The sequence below is a fragment of the Schistocerca americana genome, chromosome 1 (assembly GCF_021461395.2).
Source record: "Schistocerca americana isolate TAMUIC-IGC-003095 chromosome 1, iqSchAmer2.1, whole genome shotgun sequence".
Lineage (NCBI taxonomy): Eukaryota > Metazoa > Arthropoda > Insecta > Orthoptera > Acrididae > Schistocerca > Schistocerca americana.
The window spans coordinates 712,574,862-712,589,473 of record NC_060119.1 but is presented as its reverse complement, the minus strand read 5'-3'; the positions used below and the strand labels follow the sequence as shown (position 1 = coordinate 712,589,473).

The window sequence follows — 14,612 nt, the reverse complement described above, 5'->3', positions numbered from 1 at the left end:
ACGTTGGCATCAATGACCCTCTTAGTATTTCTCGAGAGGAAAAAGCTATTTGTAGACATTGCCGCCATTTCCAGCACACAGACACCCACTTGTTTTGCTACGCTGAAGGAAGGAACTCTAGCTCAATGTTTCAGTATGTCCCATTAATACCCACCAAAAACGGTCAAGGGCGAGAGCGTTAATGGACTATGGCCGCGCAGCTCCAATCAGTGGTCCGTTGTCAACTCGGCTGACAGTGCAGGTACGTTACAGACAGCTGCAATAGTGCAGGTTTACACTCTCCACCGCAAACCGTTTCATGACAAATTTAGTAAGTTTACCGACTAAGTATGAGACACGCATTACTGAATGGAATGTGTATTCAATCTCTCCCAGCCACAATGACATGAAGACAAACCACTGATACAGATTTTTGTAGTGCAGAATGGATTGTATAAAAAATTGTTCTTAAAGAACCGATCACATCTTCGGTGCCTCTTAGTTTACTTACAAAATTACGGAAGAAGCAATTCTAAAATATCCACAGTAGGATGAACAGCATTTTAAACTACGTTGTACTGTAATAACTCTACAAGGGAAAAGACAGATTGCTACTCAGCTTAAAGATTATACACTAAGTTGCAGCCAGGCACAACGAAAACAATCAGCTTTCGGCCTAAGCAGTCTTCAGAAAAGGAAACATACACACACACACACGCACACACACACACAATCATACACACAAACAGGTGCACCTGACGTGCACGTGGCTGCCATCTCCGGCAGCTCGGACCTATCCATACACACAAACACATAGTGAGGTGACAAAGCTCATGGGATAGCAGAATGCAGGTATACAGATGGCGGCAGTATCACGTACACGATGTATAAAGGGGCAGTACACTGGTAGAGCTGTCATTTGTACTCAGGTGATTCATGTGAAAAGGTTTCCGACGTGATTATGACCGTACGACGGGAATTAACAAACTTTGAAGGCGAAATGATAGTTGGTGCTACATACATGGGACATTCCATTTCGGAAATCGATAGGGAATTTGATATTCCGAAATCCACAGCGTCAAGATTGCGCCAAGGATCCCAAATTTCAGGCATTACCTCTCATCACGAAAAACGCAGTGGCTGACTGCCTTCACTTGACGACCGAGAGCAGCAGCGTTTGTGTAGAGTTGTCAGTGCTAACAAACAAGCAACACTGCGTGAAATAACCGCAAAAATCAATGACAGACGTACGACGAAGGTGTCCGATAGGACAGTGCGGCGACATTTGGCTTTCATGGGCTATGGCAGCAGACGACTGACGCAAGAGCCTTTGCTGACAGCACGAAATCACGTTCAGCACCTCTCATGGCTGGCCGCTGTGGCCGATCAGTTTTAGGCGCTTCAGTCCGGAACCGCGCTGCTGCTACAGTCGCAAGTTCGAATCCTGCCTCGGTCATGGCTGTGTGTGATGTCCTTCGGTTAGTTGGTTAAAGTAGTTCTAAGTCTAGCGGACTGATGACCTCAGATGTTAAGTCTCATAGTGCTTGGAGCCATCTGAACCCTTTTGATTTCTGAACCTCTCTTGGGCTCGTGACCATATCGCTTGGGTCCCAGACGACTAGAAAACTGTGACCTGGTCAGGTAAGTCCAGATTTCAGTTGGTAAGAGCTGATGTTAGGGTTTCAGTATGCCGCAGAGCCCACGAAGCCATAAAAACAAGTTGTCACCAAGGTACTGTGCGAGCTGGTGGTGACTCTGTAATTGTATGAGCTGTGTTTGTACGAAGTGGACTGCTTCACTGGTCATAATCGGCTACTTGGAGACCATTTGTAGCCATTCTTTGGCTTAATGTTCCCAAATAACGAAGGAATTTTTATGGATGACAGTGCGCCTTGTCACTGGGTCACAATTGTTCGCGACTGGTTTGAAGAATATTCTGGACAATTCGAGGGAACGGTTTGGCCACCCAGATTGCCCGACGTGAATCCCATCGAACATATATGAGACATAATCGAGAGGTCCCTTCGTGCACAAAATCCTGCACCGGCAACACTTGCGCAATTATGGACGGTTGTAGAGGCAGCAAGGCTCAATATCTCTGCAGGGGACTTCCAGCGACTTGTTGAGTCCATGCCATGTCGAGCTGCTGCACTAGGCTGCGCAAAAGGACACCATGTTAGGAGGTGTCCCACGGCTTTTCTCACCTCAGTTCATGATGTAAGTTCACACAGTACGGAATGCGGAAATTGGCTTAGCGCTGATTGGCTAGCTGCGCAATTGTCTACTGCGCAGCACCAGCCCAGACAGCATCAGCGCTGTCGCGGAATAAGGAAAGTACGTGTCTTGTATGTCACAGATGCAGTCTTTGATTTCATCTTCTTCCTGTGAGATAATGGCAAATTCTCTAAGGTTACTTCCTTAGAAAATTCTCTACTAATTAACACCCTGCAAGTTTTAATCAAATGGATCAAATGGCTCTAAGGACTATGGGACTTAACATCTGAGGTCATCAGTCCCCTAGACTCAGAACTACTTAAACCTAACTAACTTAAGGACATCACACACATCCATGTCCGAAGCAGGATTCGAACCTGCGACCGTAGCAGCAGCGTGGTTCCGGACTGAAGCGCCTAGAACCGCTCGGCCACAGCGGCCGGCAACTTTTAATCCTGCAGTCTGATTCTATGCTCCACAAGCTACCCTACGGTGTGTGGCGGAGGCTACTTTGTACACAACTGTCACTTCCTCCTTTTCCTGCTCCAGTCGCAAACGGTTTGCGGAAAGAACGATTGTCGGTAAGCCTCCATGAGAGCCCGAATTCTTTAACTTCACCTTCATGGTCTTCCCGCGAGACATATGTAGGAGGGAGCAATGTATTGATTGACCCTTCCAGCAAACCTACGCTCTCGGAAACCACACAGTGATGCAGAACACTTCTCTCGCAGGGTCGCTACTGCAGTGGGCTAAGCATCTCCGTGACGCGTTCGCTAAATGGACCTGTAATGAAACGTGTGGCTCTTCTTTGGATCTTCTGACGATTAATATTCAAGTATTGATATAAGAAGGGTTTTGTAAGTTATCTCCTTTGTGGATGAGATACAGTTCCTGATGATTCTTCCACTGAATCTCAGTCTATCGTCTGCCTTAGCACTGATAAGTTTTATATGGCCGTTCCACTATAAATCGTTCCGTACGCATGTTCCTTGATATTTTATGGAAGTAAACGCTTCCAATGATTGTCCTGCAATCGTATAATCGTACAGTGATGGGTCTTTCTGCCTATGTATGCACATTACGTTACATTTGCTTATGCTGAAGGTCGGCTCGAACTCCATACATTAAGAGTCCATCTCCCCTGCTTTTGTCATTCCCTTATTGTCCATTGACCAACGTAATTCTCATTGAAAAGTGTAAAACACACGCATTCTTCGAAAGGGCAATAATTCAGATTTTACTTCTGGCTGCTTTCAGCAGTTTATCAAGGACATTATTTTAATTTCTACACTTATCGTCGCTCGTTCAGTGTTACAGGTTTAACCCTATGAGTCCCTTATGAAACGACTCGGAGCATTACCGCAGCTTGAAGTCGGTCCATCACCGTAATAATAGTCTCTGCTCAGGTACTTACAGTATTTTCATTAACGCTTGTAGAATTTGAAGATATCATGCGGTTAATAACGCGTCTCAGATTCCGCGGGCTGGCTTTGTTTGCACGAGCATCCAGTCACACACTGACCGGTGCTTCCTCTGTGTCTAGTGCTTATTAACTGACTAGTTGTGATTTACGACTGGACTTATTTAAATGTCTAGCAGCAGGGATAAAAAGAGGAATGCAAGAGTGTGTTTCCTTTAGCAAGTCTTGTATCGATGTCCAGTTTGTAACACCGAAATTGCAGATACCTTCTGCACCATCCAAAATTTTTCGCCGTTTAATATCCGTTGATAACTTGTAACGTACCACTAATTCTGAATCTGTAAGTTTTATTACAGGAATTATATTTAATAAGTATCGGATGTAGTAGTGCATTTCTTTGTGACTGTATATAGTTGGTTGTAATTACAATGTAAACATTGTAAATTAGCTTGGTAACAGACAAGGAAACTTTATTTTAATGTATCGATAGCAACGACGAAATGGCACCAGCTCCGCTGTTGTTTATCTTTGTGTATGGAGAGTCTCTGTCGTACTGCGAGCATAGAGGAAGTACAGCAGATTGAGTCACGAAAGAGTGGCTAAGTCTATGTTGGGCGCTCCTGCAGACGCGGTGTGCAGCTATCATTGCGCCAGTATGGGCGCACCTACTTCGTTAAGCCGCGAGTACTGAGAACACAGTAGGGGTGAACACTCGGAGGAAGCTGCATTTCCAACTGTTGCCTGTCCCATAATCATCCGTGGCTCTGGAGACAACTCGTGGTTCTCAACCAACAGCAGCAGCTCAGAATTGTCGTCGGCTACATTCTCCGTCGTCCGCACAGCTATAATATCGTAAGACAGTTAACTGACAGGGTATAACTAATATTGTACAGGCATTACCTAGTGGTATTTCCTTCACAAATTTTAAGAATTTTCTTGAATAATTTCTTGCAATAGTTAAAACTTGTAGGGCACCTGTGATGTCATTGTCCTCAGACATCACTACCAAGCAAGATCTATTTCCTTTCCATGTAATCACCCAGTGTCGTAAAATATGAAAATTGTTTAACTATTTACTTCATACTTTTGTTTGTTTCCTAATGACCAGTTTCAGTATAAAGTTTCTAATATTCTGCGTGGTGTCTGTTGTCCTAAGTCGTGTCTCCCTACCACTTTCGCGCAACGACGCTCTGAGCGTGCTTTTTAGGGAATTGACTAGTTTGAACCTGGGACCTGTTGCTGGTAAGGAGACTCCAGACCACACATGACATGTAGAGTTCAGTGAGACTAGCGATGATATAACCAAATACTTAATGATTTCAGCGTCAGCTCCACTGCACTCCCTGTAAAATAATCTTAATACTAACTAAATTTAGTGGAAGGGGTTCAAGGCTTTCCTATTTTTAGTTAGCTGGTAAAATAACGTCGAAAAAGCAGTTAAGTTTACCACTGGAAATTTTATTCTACTCACAAAACATTGTTTATAAATTGCACTATTGATAAAAGGAAATGTTTTAATACAGGATGATAAAAACCAACTGCGTTCAACAAAAATGTGAACGAATATTCCCTGAATGGGTTTCCAAGTTCTACAATGGATCGAAGGATGACCTATGCCATATCACATCTATAATCTAGGTTTAAATTTTCACAAAAGAGAAAACTCTCAAAAATGGTCTACAGTGACCCTCAATTATCTTTAATTACTTATCTAACTTGTCGTAAATTACAGTGGCTGATGTGGCTTCTCAATAATTATACAACAGAAAAATAATTGCGTTTCAGATTTTAACTTACGTAGCAAATGTGAATACCATGAGCTTCAATTGACGATCGACACTAGTATTACGTAAAAAGGGGATGTAACAGATGAGACTTCTGCAGTTCAGAGTGAAGCCTTATGCGCTCAAAAATGCGGCATCGCGTGCGTTCATTACCTTGTGAGTGTTCGTCAGGGGGCGGCGGCCGGCGCAGCTCCATGCATCTCGCCGTCTCCGAAGCAACTCCTTTCTAACTTCTCGTTACTACAATTTACCGAAGTTGGTTTAAAAAAAAACTATCTGGCTGTGTTTCCATCTGACCAATCAGGGTCTCAATGCTAACCTTAAGCTCCGCCTACAAAAATTCTGTCTATCCAATGAGAAACGTTATACTTTTCGTGGTGGGGCAATGTTTTTAACGTTTGCAACGCAACAGAGACGAGAAAAGTCTCACGCTAAAACTTGCGGCTGGTGTGGCCCTTTTAGTGTTATCGTACGATCTATACTGTTCTTCTGGAGGGTTCTAGCTTTTAACATGGGCTGGAGGGTGGTCCTGTCGGTTAGCTGGCGACGTGGGTGTCCGTCCCTTATCGTAGGGCCTTCTAGCTTAACACAGTTCTGCTCCTGGCTTCTGTTCTCGTTTCTCCCCTCGGAACTGCGTCTGTCTCACGGTGGGAAGGTATGACATGCATTTAGGCATTCTTGTGTTAGTCTGTGGTATTGCATTTGCTCACTCGTTACTCTTATTACTTTGGTTAATTTAATGTCACGATTTATTCGGAGTTATGTGACATACTACTGGATTTGCTTATCATGTCAGGGTTTTCATGGAAGGTGTTGGATTTGCCTGACACCTTACGATTTTGCTGCCTTAGTAACTGCTCATTCTTGTATTGTATAGCAGAGGCTTAAGGAATTTGCAATTTTGAATATTAATTTCACTCACTAAAGGTAATGTAAAATTTCACTGGCAAAACCAATACCTAAAGATACAACACAATTTCATTTGTTCTTTATTTAGCTTAGCGAGTGACTTCTGCTGAATTTGTATGAATCTTTTTGCTCTTATGATAAAAGTAAATCGGTTGCTCGTTTGCTTATAGTATATTCAACTCAGTCTTTCAATAACCAAAAGTAAATTTCTTGCTTTGTTCTAAATTTTACGCTGAGGTAACAGAAAGTCACTTTTTATGTAACAAAGTTTCAGTTACAATGAGCCATTTAGTTAACCAGCAACTTCATTTAACTTTCCTTTCAAAATTTACTACTACAGGTTAAATAACTGCAAACGCAGTGCCTTCTGATTCATTTGTTTTCTCGTGAACTGTTGGCCGGCCGCTGTGGCCAAGCGGTTCTAGACGCTCAGTCAGGAACCGCGCTGCTGCTGCGGTCGTAGGTTCGAATCCTGCCTCGGGCATGGATGTGTGTGATGTCCTTAGGTTAGTTAGGTTTAAGTAGTTCTAAGTCTAGGGGACTGATGACCGGAGATGTTAAGTCCCATAGTGCTTAGAGCCATTTGAACCAATTTGAATTCGAACTGTTGTGTTGTGAAAAAGCGTGACAAGCTTTTGTTGCCACGTGAAAGATTATTTGCTTAATTTTCTTTCTGATTACCATTCTTAGGTTTCTGGATATTCATTGCTCTAATGGGCTGGTGATGGTTTAGTTATTCCCTTTTTGCTAATCAATATTTCTTTGTATTAAACATTACGTGGTATCCCATTTCCTCTTGTGTGGTTCGTGAGCGATTGCACTAAATTCCACCCACTTGAAAATTGTTATCTGCATTTAGATTAGGTTTGGAATAGGTTCTCCCTTCAGAAGAGCCTGTTTTGCACTCTAATCCTACTAACGGGTATTATTTTCCGTCGATGACGGTAGCCCTACTCCCGGTAAAATTTCATTAGGCATACGTGATCACGGTCAGTTATATCCCAATCCACTAGGCCGATTAGGAAAGGGGAGATTACAAGTTCGTTAACTGATTTAAGTTTCAACAGATCTTTATCCTTGAAATGTGTAGTCTTTATCTGTTCACACTTCCTCTGTAAAACTCATGCAGAAACTGATGTTAATTGATATTAATGGGCGTAACCTGATAATTACGTGAATAAGCAATTTATATCTTTTGATAGCAATCATTAATTTCGCTTATCTATATTTTTTGCTCAGGTTTGCCGTCTTTGAACGTTCTCTCGACCGCCATGGAATTGCATAATAATTAGTATTTTTATTTGTCGTGACATAATGGGCAAAGCTTTCATAATAGTAGTATCTTACAATATAAATTCCAGAGGGAAATGTTGCAGGCCACAGTATTATTTTTCGTCATCTAAAGTAATGCATTCGAGACTGAAGTTTGACACGTTCTTTCCAGCCACAGTACCCCGAACGGAGATCTTTCACGGCAGCCTACAAGCGGCACACTTTTCCCTGAGTCTTCAACTCCATAGTTCTGGGTCAGCAGAAATCAAAAGATTTAGGGCAAGTAATACACCTGCACGCCTTCCCCATGTTTCCTATATCTACCTCAGTCACAGACATATATGGACAGAGGACAATCTAAAAGAAGCACTTAGTTATTGCAAGAAGACGTAATTTTTTGTCCAAATTTACCCCGAGATGATAGTGAAATGTGGAAACTGTGCGACACTGACCTCCACTGTAACCAAGTTGATAACGAGAGAAATGAATATCATTTGAAACTTACGACTTCCTAACAAGAATGACACACAGAACAAAGACATGACTACACTACTAGTCATGGACGGCGGAAAGGCACTATTATAGTTGATGTTCAGATATTTCTAAATCCTCATCCATCGCTGATTACACTTCCGACCTGAGCGGTGAGCCTGTCGTGAGGACTCGGGATTATTTCCTGGTACTGGCAGGGGCGACAGGCGCAGAGTCCGAACAGCCTCCTGAGGCCCATTGAGGAGGTACTTGAATACGTACCGGCTCCAAGCTCTGGAGAGCTTACAACGGCCGGGAGAGCGGTATGACGAACTCCCGCCACTCCAAACAGCATATAAATAAATAATGCCAATGGCATAGGATGACCCGTCGTTCAATCGACAACGCAGGGTGTTTTGGGCACCATCAGAGATTTACTTTAAAAAAATAAAATAAAAAACCTAGGGATATAAATTTGGCAATCCAAGAAATTATCGTAGATGCGCACCGAGGCCGATGAAAAAAATAAATAAATACACAATGACTTCACTGAATGTCTGACGACCATCTTCAACTTCATCGGTTCACACTGGTTCATATTAACTGTACTCTCGAGACCGCAGCTTGGTACTATCTTTTATCAGAGCTTCTAGCTGTGAAGACGTGGAGGCTCAAGTTACGCATGCGCTGCGCGTGGCCGAACTTTCGCCGCGGCGCTTGGGCGCAGTTCTGCTGGTAGCAGCTACAGGTATGCGTGGTCAGGTGTGTAACCAAGGCGCTGACCTGGAAAAGACACCACTGAGGCCTAACGATACTGTCTGGGGGCGTAGCTCAGATGGTAGAGCGCTCGCTTAGCATGTGAGAGGTACCGGGATCGATACCCGGCGCCTCCAGGACTATTATTTTATCACGTCCCTAATTTCTAGGACTGCTTCCTGCATTTTGGTAATTTTCCTGTTCCAATTTTTCGGACTGTTTACTAATAACAAAGCTGTGGTTGAGCAATTAAGTTGCTTTTTGTTCGACATAGATATGGCTCGACCATAGAGGGACGGGCCATAACAGATATATTCTGTTTAAAACAGTGTTGACACTGGCTGATATATAATATAAAGCTTGAAAGTTGCTATTAACACCGTACTGGTTACCATTAACCTTAATGGATGGCTACACTGTCTATCTTCAGTAAATTGTAATTTTGTAGCAAACAGCAATTACGATGTTTCACTTCGATTCCTGTGATGTGTACTGACTGGGGACTGATAACCATAGATGTTAAGTCCCATAGTGCTCAGAGCCATTTGAACCATTTTTTTGCTAACCTGCTGCAAATAATAATCTGTGGCTGTAACCCTGCAGTCAAATAGCACATGCACTGAACAGAATTGCGAACTAATCAAATACGAAGGAATATTAAAAGATAAATGAATAATTAATAAAATGTCTGTATTTGACGTACACTACTTCAGGGAATTATGTTGAATAATGTTTATATAAGAAAGTATATCTCAACTAAATGGAAAGTAGTCCTGTGATACCCAGTTAAATTACGGACAGAAAATAACCCTACCAAAAGCAGTAAGCTTGCGTTTTGAGCCTTACGAAAACGGTAGCAGAATTACCAAGCTAAACAGTTATAAGAAACGCACGACAAACTAAGTCCAATATGTGATCACAATACACAAAATATTCACCAGCTCAAAACAGCTCAGAGTTCAACACGATGATTTGCAAATTAATCCACGTGAGATAATGAGTGGGAACTGTTACGCGGTCTCTTCTCAGTGCCGTACTGCAATCGGCAAAAGGTAGAGTATTGTAGCTGCCATCATCGCACGTCATCTATCACCAACTCCACCGAAAAACACACTATATCATCAGCAGATCTGCCTTTTTCAAAAGCCAACGTAAGTGTCCTCCTCCGAGACTTAACATAAAAGTGTCCCAAAACTTAAAGTATCATAGCGGCCTTCACCGCCCAGAATCAGTCACCTACATGATCAAATCTGTTCTTCAGGAAATCGCATAAAGTGTCTTCTTCAAGATCTCAACGTAAGGTGCCCTAATAGCTCCCTTGAGCGTTCAAATACCCCTCCAGTGTTGAGTTCACTTATGTCACGGCAATATCACGCAGCAGGATTGATAGACTATATATTTATAAAAATCTTGAAACTTCCGTGACAAAAGTAGAAACCATTCCTACGTACTTTTCAGACCATTCAAGTGTCTTAGCTTGCATAAATCTAACAAGACAGCCGGTTCGCCGATTCAAGAATCAGTGGAATTTGAACACTTCCTTGTTAGTAAATCATGATTTAGAAGATCTGATTAAAGAAACATGGGTAATATGCCTGCGAGCCCGTAGTAGATATGCCACTGCTATTGACTGGTGGGTTAAAATGGCAAAGCCAAAGTTGAGGAAAGTTCTTATCCAATACAGTGCCCAGAGCGCAAGGGAAATTAAATCCACTATAGAGTATTACTATTCCGTTTTGAGAGATCTATATGATCAAGTCTCAGCAGGTTCCTCACTTCGGATAGCAGACATCAAAAAAGTCAAAGCCAAGTTACTTAATATCAAGAGAAGTCAAATGGAAGGGTTGAAAATAAAATATATGGCAAATTCGGTGTCAGAAGATGAAACTACTTCCCTATATCATTTAGTGAAGCATACGAAAAACGAGAGAAGGACTTTTATTGATGAAATTCGAACAAAACGCGGTACGATTCTCAGAACCCAGCAGGATATCATGGACGAGATTTATCGCTATTATTGCGAGCTATATTCTGTACATCAAAGTAGAGATGCTTCCTTGGAAGAATTCCTTGACATCCTAGCCCCACAGCTGACAGAAGATGACAACGAAAATTTTCTCGAGGTTGTCACTGAAGAAGACGTGTATGAGACACTGTGCGCCTCACCACCAAAAAAATCCCCAGGACCGGATGGTCTGCCAGCAGAGTTTTACATCCGTTGCTGGCCAATAGTAGGTGCAAAAATCACGGACATTGTAAATGAGGTTATTCAGGGTAAAATGATTCCGACTGAGTTTAAGGAGAGTAAAATTGTTCTGGTGCCAAAAAATAATGGAAACAAAGGTTTAAATAATTTTCGTCCAATTTCACTGCTGAATTCTGATTATAAATTAATAGCTAGAATAATAAACAAGAGAATTTCATGCCTTACAGATAAAATTATTAGTCAACATCAGAACTGTGCGCAAGGCAGAACCGTTTTTCAAAATCTAGCGGAATTCAGGGATATCATTGCAATAACTTCTGTAACAAACATAAAGTGTGCTTTATTGTTTTTAGATTTTTATAAAGCGTTCGATGTAGTAAATCATGAATATCTTCTACAGACATTGAAGAAAATAGGTTTCAACGATAGGGTCATACAGTTGATTAAGAACATAGCAGCTGGAATAAATGCTAAAATAGCGGTGAATTGTCAACAATCCAGGCCAATGCAAATACAACGAGGTGTTCCTCAAGGAAGTCCTCTGTCCATGTCGCTCTTCGCCATTTCGCTGGAACCTTTCCTCCGACATGTCCATACTAGATTAAAAGGCTTAAAATTTTCAGGAAATAAAACAGTTATAAGAGCCTATGCTGACGATATAGGAGTCATTATAAGGAATAATGACGAGGTAACCACGCTTGCAACGGTGATTGATTCGTACTGTAGAGCATCTGGAGCCAATGCAAACGAAAAAAAAGTAAGATGTTAAATCTCAGAGGTTTTGATAATATCAACGTCGAGTGGGCAAAAATAGTCCGACAACATAAAACACTTGGGATCACCCTGACAGCATGTCCTATGAAAATGACGGGTTTTAAATTGGAAAGTTGCAGCAGATAAAGTGCAAGGAGCCATTGTAGAGAATTCAACTCGATATATGAACCAAGTTCAAAGAACACAGTATATCAACTCATGCATCCTTGCTAAGGCTTATTATACTGCCCAGCTGTTTCCAATACCGAGAATGATAGCGAGGAGAATAATGTCCAAAATCACCAACTTCTTGTGGAGAGGTGAAGTGTTCAGAGTACCTGCTAAAGTAGCCACTTTAGATCCTAAAAATGGTGGACTAGGATTAACTGATATAACGGATAAAGTCTCTGCTCTTTTTGTCAAAAGGCAAGTTAATTTAATAAGAGACTCGCGAGAAAGCATAACCAGCCAACTTTTCGACATCATTAAACCTCCAAGCCTGCTTCCCCCGATTGACGTGCAGAATATCAACAGTCGCTTACAGCACGTGAGGATTTTCTATGTTGAGTTTAGTTATGTCATTGTCGAACTCAGGCAGTCACGACACTTAACATTGAGAGCCATAAAGCGGGAACGAAAGAAAAGCGAAGGAAGAAACAAAATAGAACGACAGTTTCCAAACATTGAGTGGACTGAGATTTGGAAAAACATTAGTTCTAATGTGCTCATGTCTAACATAAAAACGGCATGGTACAAGTTACATAGTTACATAGTTAGCACCAATGAAAGACTGCACGCAATCGGACTCTGTGAAACAAATTTATGTCAACAATGCCACCTAGTTGACACAGTAATTCACAGATATACTTGCAGTGGTTACATGAATAGTTGGAAGTGGGTCCGAGAGCAAATAGCTCTGATTACAAGAACATCCCTTGAGTATATATCGCTGTCATTGATACACAGGCCTGACGCACGCTATTTCCCAGAAGCAAAAAATAACGCTGTGTACTGGTTGCTGGGAAATTTTGTTAACTACGTCCTTAACAAATTAGGATCCGATAGCATCATATAGTTCAAGGTACACATGCTGTGTGAGTTTCACAAAATTAGAAGCTATTCGAATCACAAGAAAAAGTTCGGTAATATGTTAAAAATTGTATTTGAAAGAATAGGTATTGGTTAATATAAAAAAGAAGACTGTGTTGACAGTGATGTATTGTAGTTACCTTAAGGATACTGTTTAAGATTTTACAGTATATTTATGATGTGTACTTTTTCTACTTCAGAGAGTAGTTTTTGCAACTTATAAGCTAATGTACAGAACTTATGTGACATTGAGATTGTGTGTTTAGATAGTGTCAAAACACAAAACATTAAAGGTGCATTATTGGCTCAGACTAGAAATTTGGAAATAGACAGTTTTTATAGAAATGTCCTTATCGATTGTTTAAAACCATAAGATTCTATCTGATAAACGTAATATTCAATGGCTGGCACATTGCCCTGTTCATTTTTGCACTGTGATGTGTAAGTCAGTTTCTCAGTGAAAGACTGATTATATAGATCTGATCCAGTGAAAAACTGATTATATAGATCTGATCACTTCAGATACTTAAGATTCAATTAATGTCCAGAAAGTGTAGTTGGAAGGCTAGTCAACTTTATTATATATCTCCTTTCCGCCATTCTCAAGTATTTCAGAAATTGTCTAATATGATTATTAAATTGTTTTATATTAAAATTATCCCAATAATTTTCTGATATCCATCATAAAGAAATTATGCTTCTGTAAAGATTGCACCTCATGCAGTTGAAAGTGCAGATTTTACTTCTTCAGGTTGAAGTTTGACTGTCTGTAAAAATTTTGTTCTTGATGTTTAAATTAATTCTTTCTGGTAATTAGTCAGTAACACAATCCTCTGTTGTCTTTCCTTAACGTCAGCGTAACTGAAATGATCAAACCGTTTTGTTTAAATAACTTCATGTACGCATAACTTAGTATGTATTTGGAGTGTAACATTGCTTTTTTAATAAATATTTTTATTAAAAAAAAAGATGGTAGAGCGCTCGCTTAGCATGTGAGAGGTACCGGGATCGATACCCGGCGCCTCCAGGACTATTATTTTATCACGTCCCTAATTTCTAGGACTGCTTCCTGCATTTTGGTAATTTTCCTGTTCCAATTTTTCAGACTGTTTACTAATAACAAAGCTGTGGTTGAGCAATTAAGTTGCTTTTTGTTCGACATAGATATGGATCGACCATAGAGGGACAGGCCATAACAGATATATTCTGTTTAAAACAGTGTTGATACTGGCTGATATATAATATGAAGCTTGAAAGTTGCTATTAACACCGTACTGGTTACCATTAACCTTAATGGATGGCTACACTGTCTATCTTCAGTAAATTGTAATTTTGTAGCAAACAGCAATTACGATGTTTCACTTCGATTCCTGTGATGTGTACTGACTGGGGACTGATGACCAGAGATGTTAAGTCCCATAGTGCTCAGAGCCATTTGAACCATTTTTTTGCTAACCTGCTGCAAATAATAATCTGTGGCTGTAACCCTGCATTCAAATAGCACATGCACTGAACAGAATTGCGAACTAATCAAATACGAAGGAATATTAAAAGATAAATGAATAATTAATAAAATGTCTGTATTTGACGTGCACCACTTCAGGGAATTATGTTGAATAATGTTTCTATAAGAAAGTATATCTCAACTAAATGGAAAGTAGTCCTGTGATACCCAGTTAAATTACGGACAGAAAATAACCCTACCAAAAGCAGTAAGCTTGCGTTTTGAGCCTTACGAAAACGGTAGCAGAATTACCAA

The 14,612-nt window shown here is 40.9% G+C and overlaps 1 non-coding gene across 1 annotated transcript; it reads left to right on the top strand.

Moving 5' to 3' along the window:
• Positions 1-8,869: 8,869 nt before the first annotated feature.
• On the top strand, positions 8,870-8,942 carry Trnaa-agc. Its single transcript has one exon. It is a non-coding gene; the product is annotated as a tRNA-Ala (tRNA).
• Positions 8,943-14,612: the final 5,670 nt, after the last annotated feature.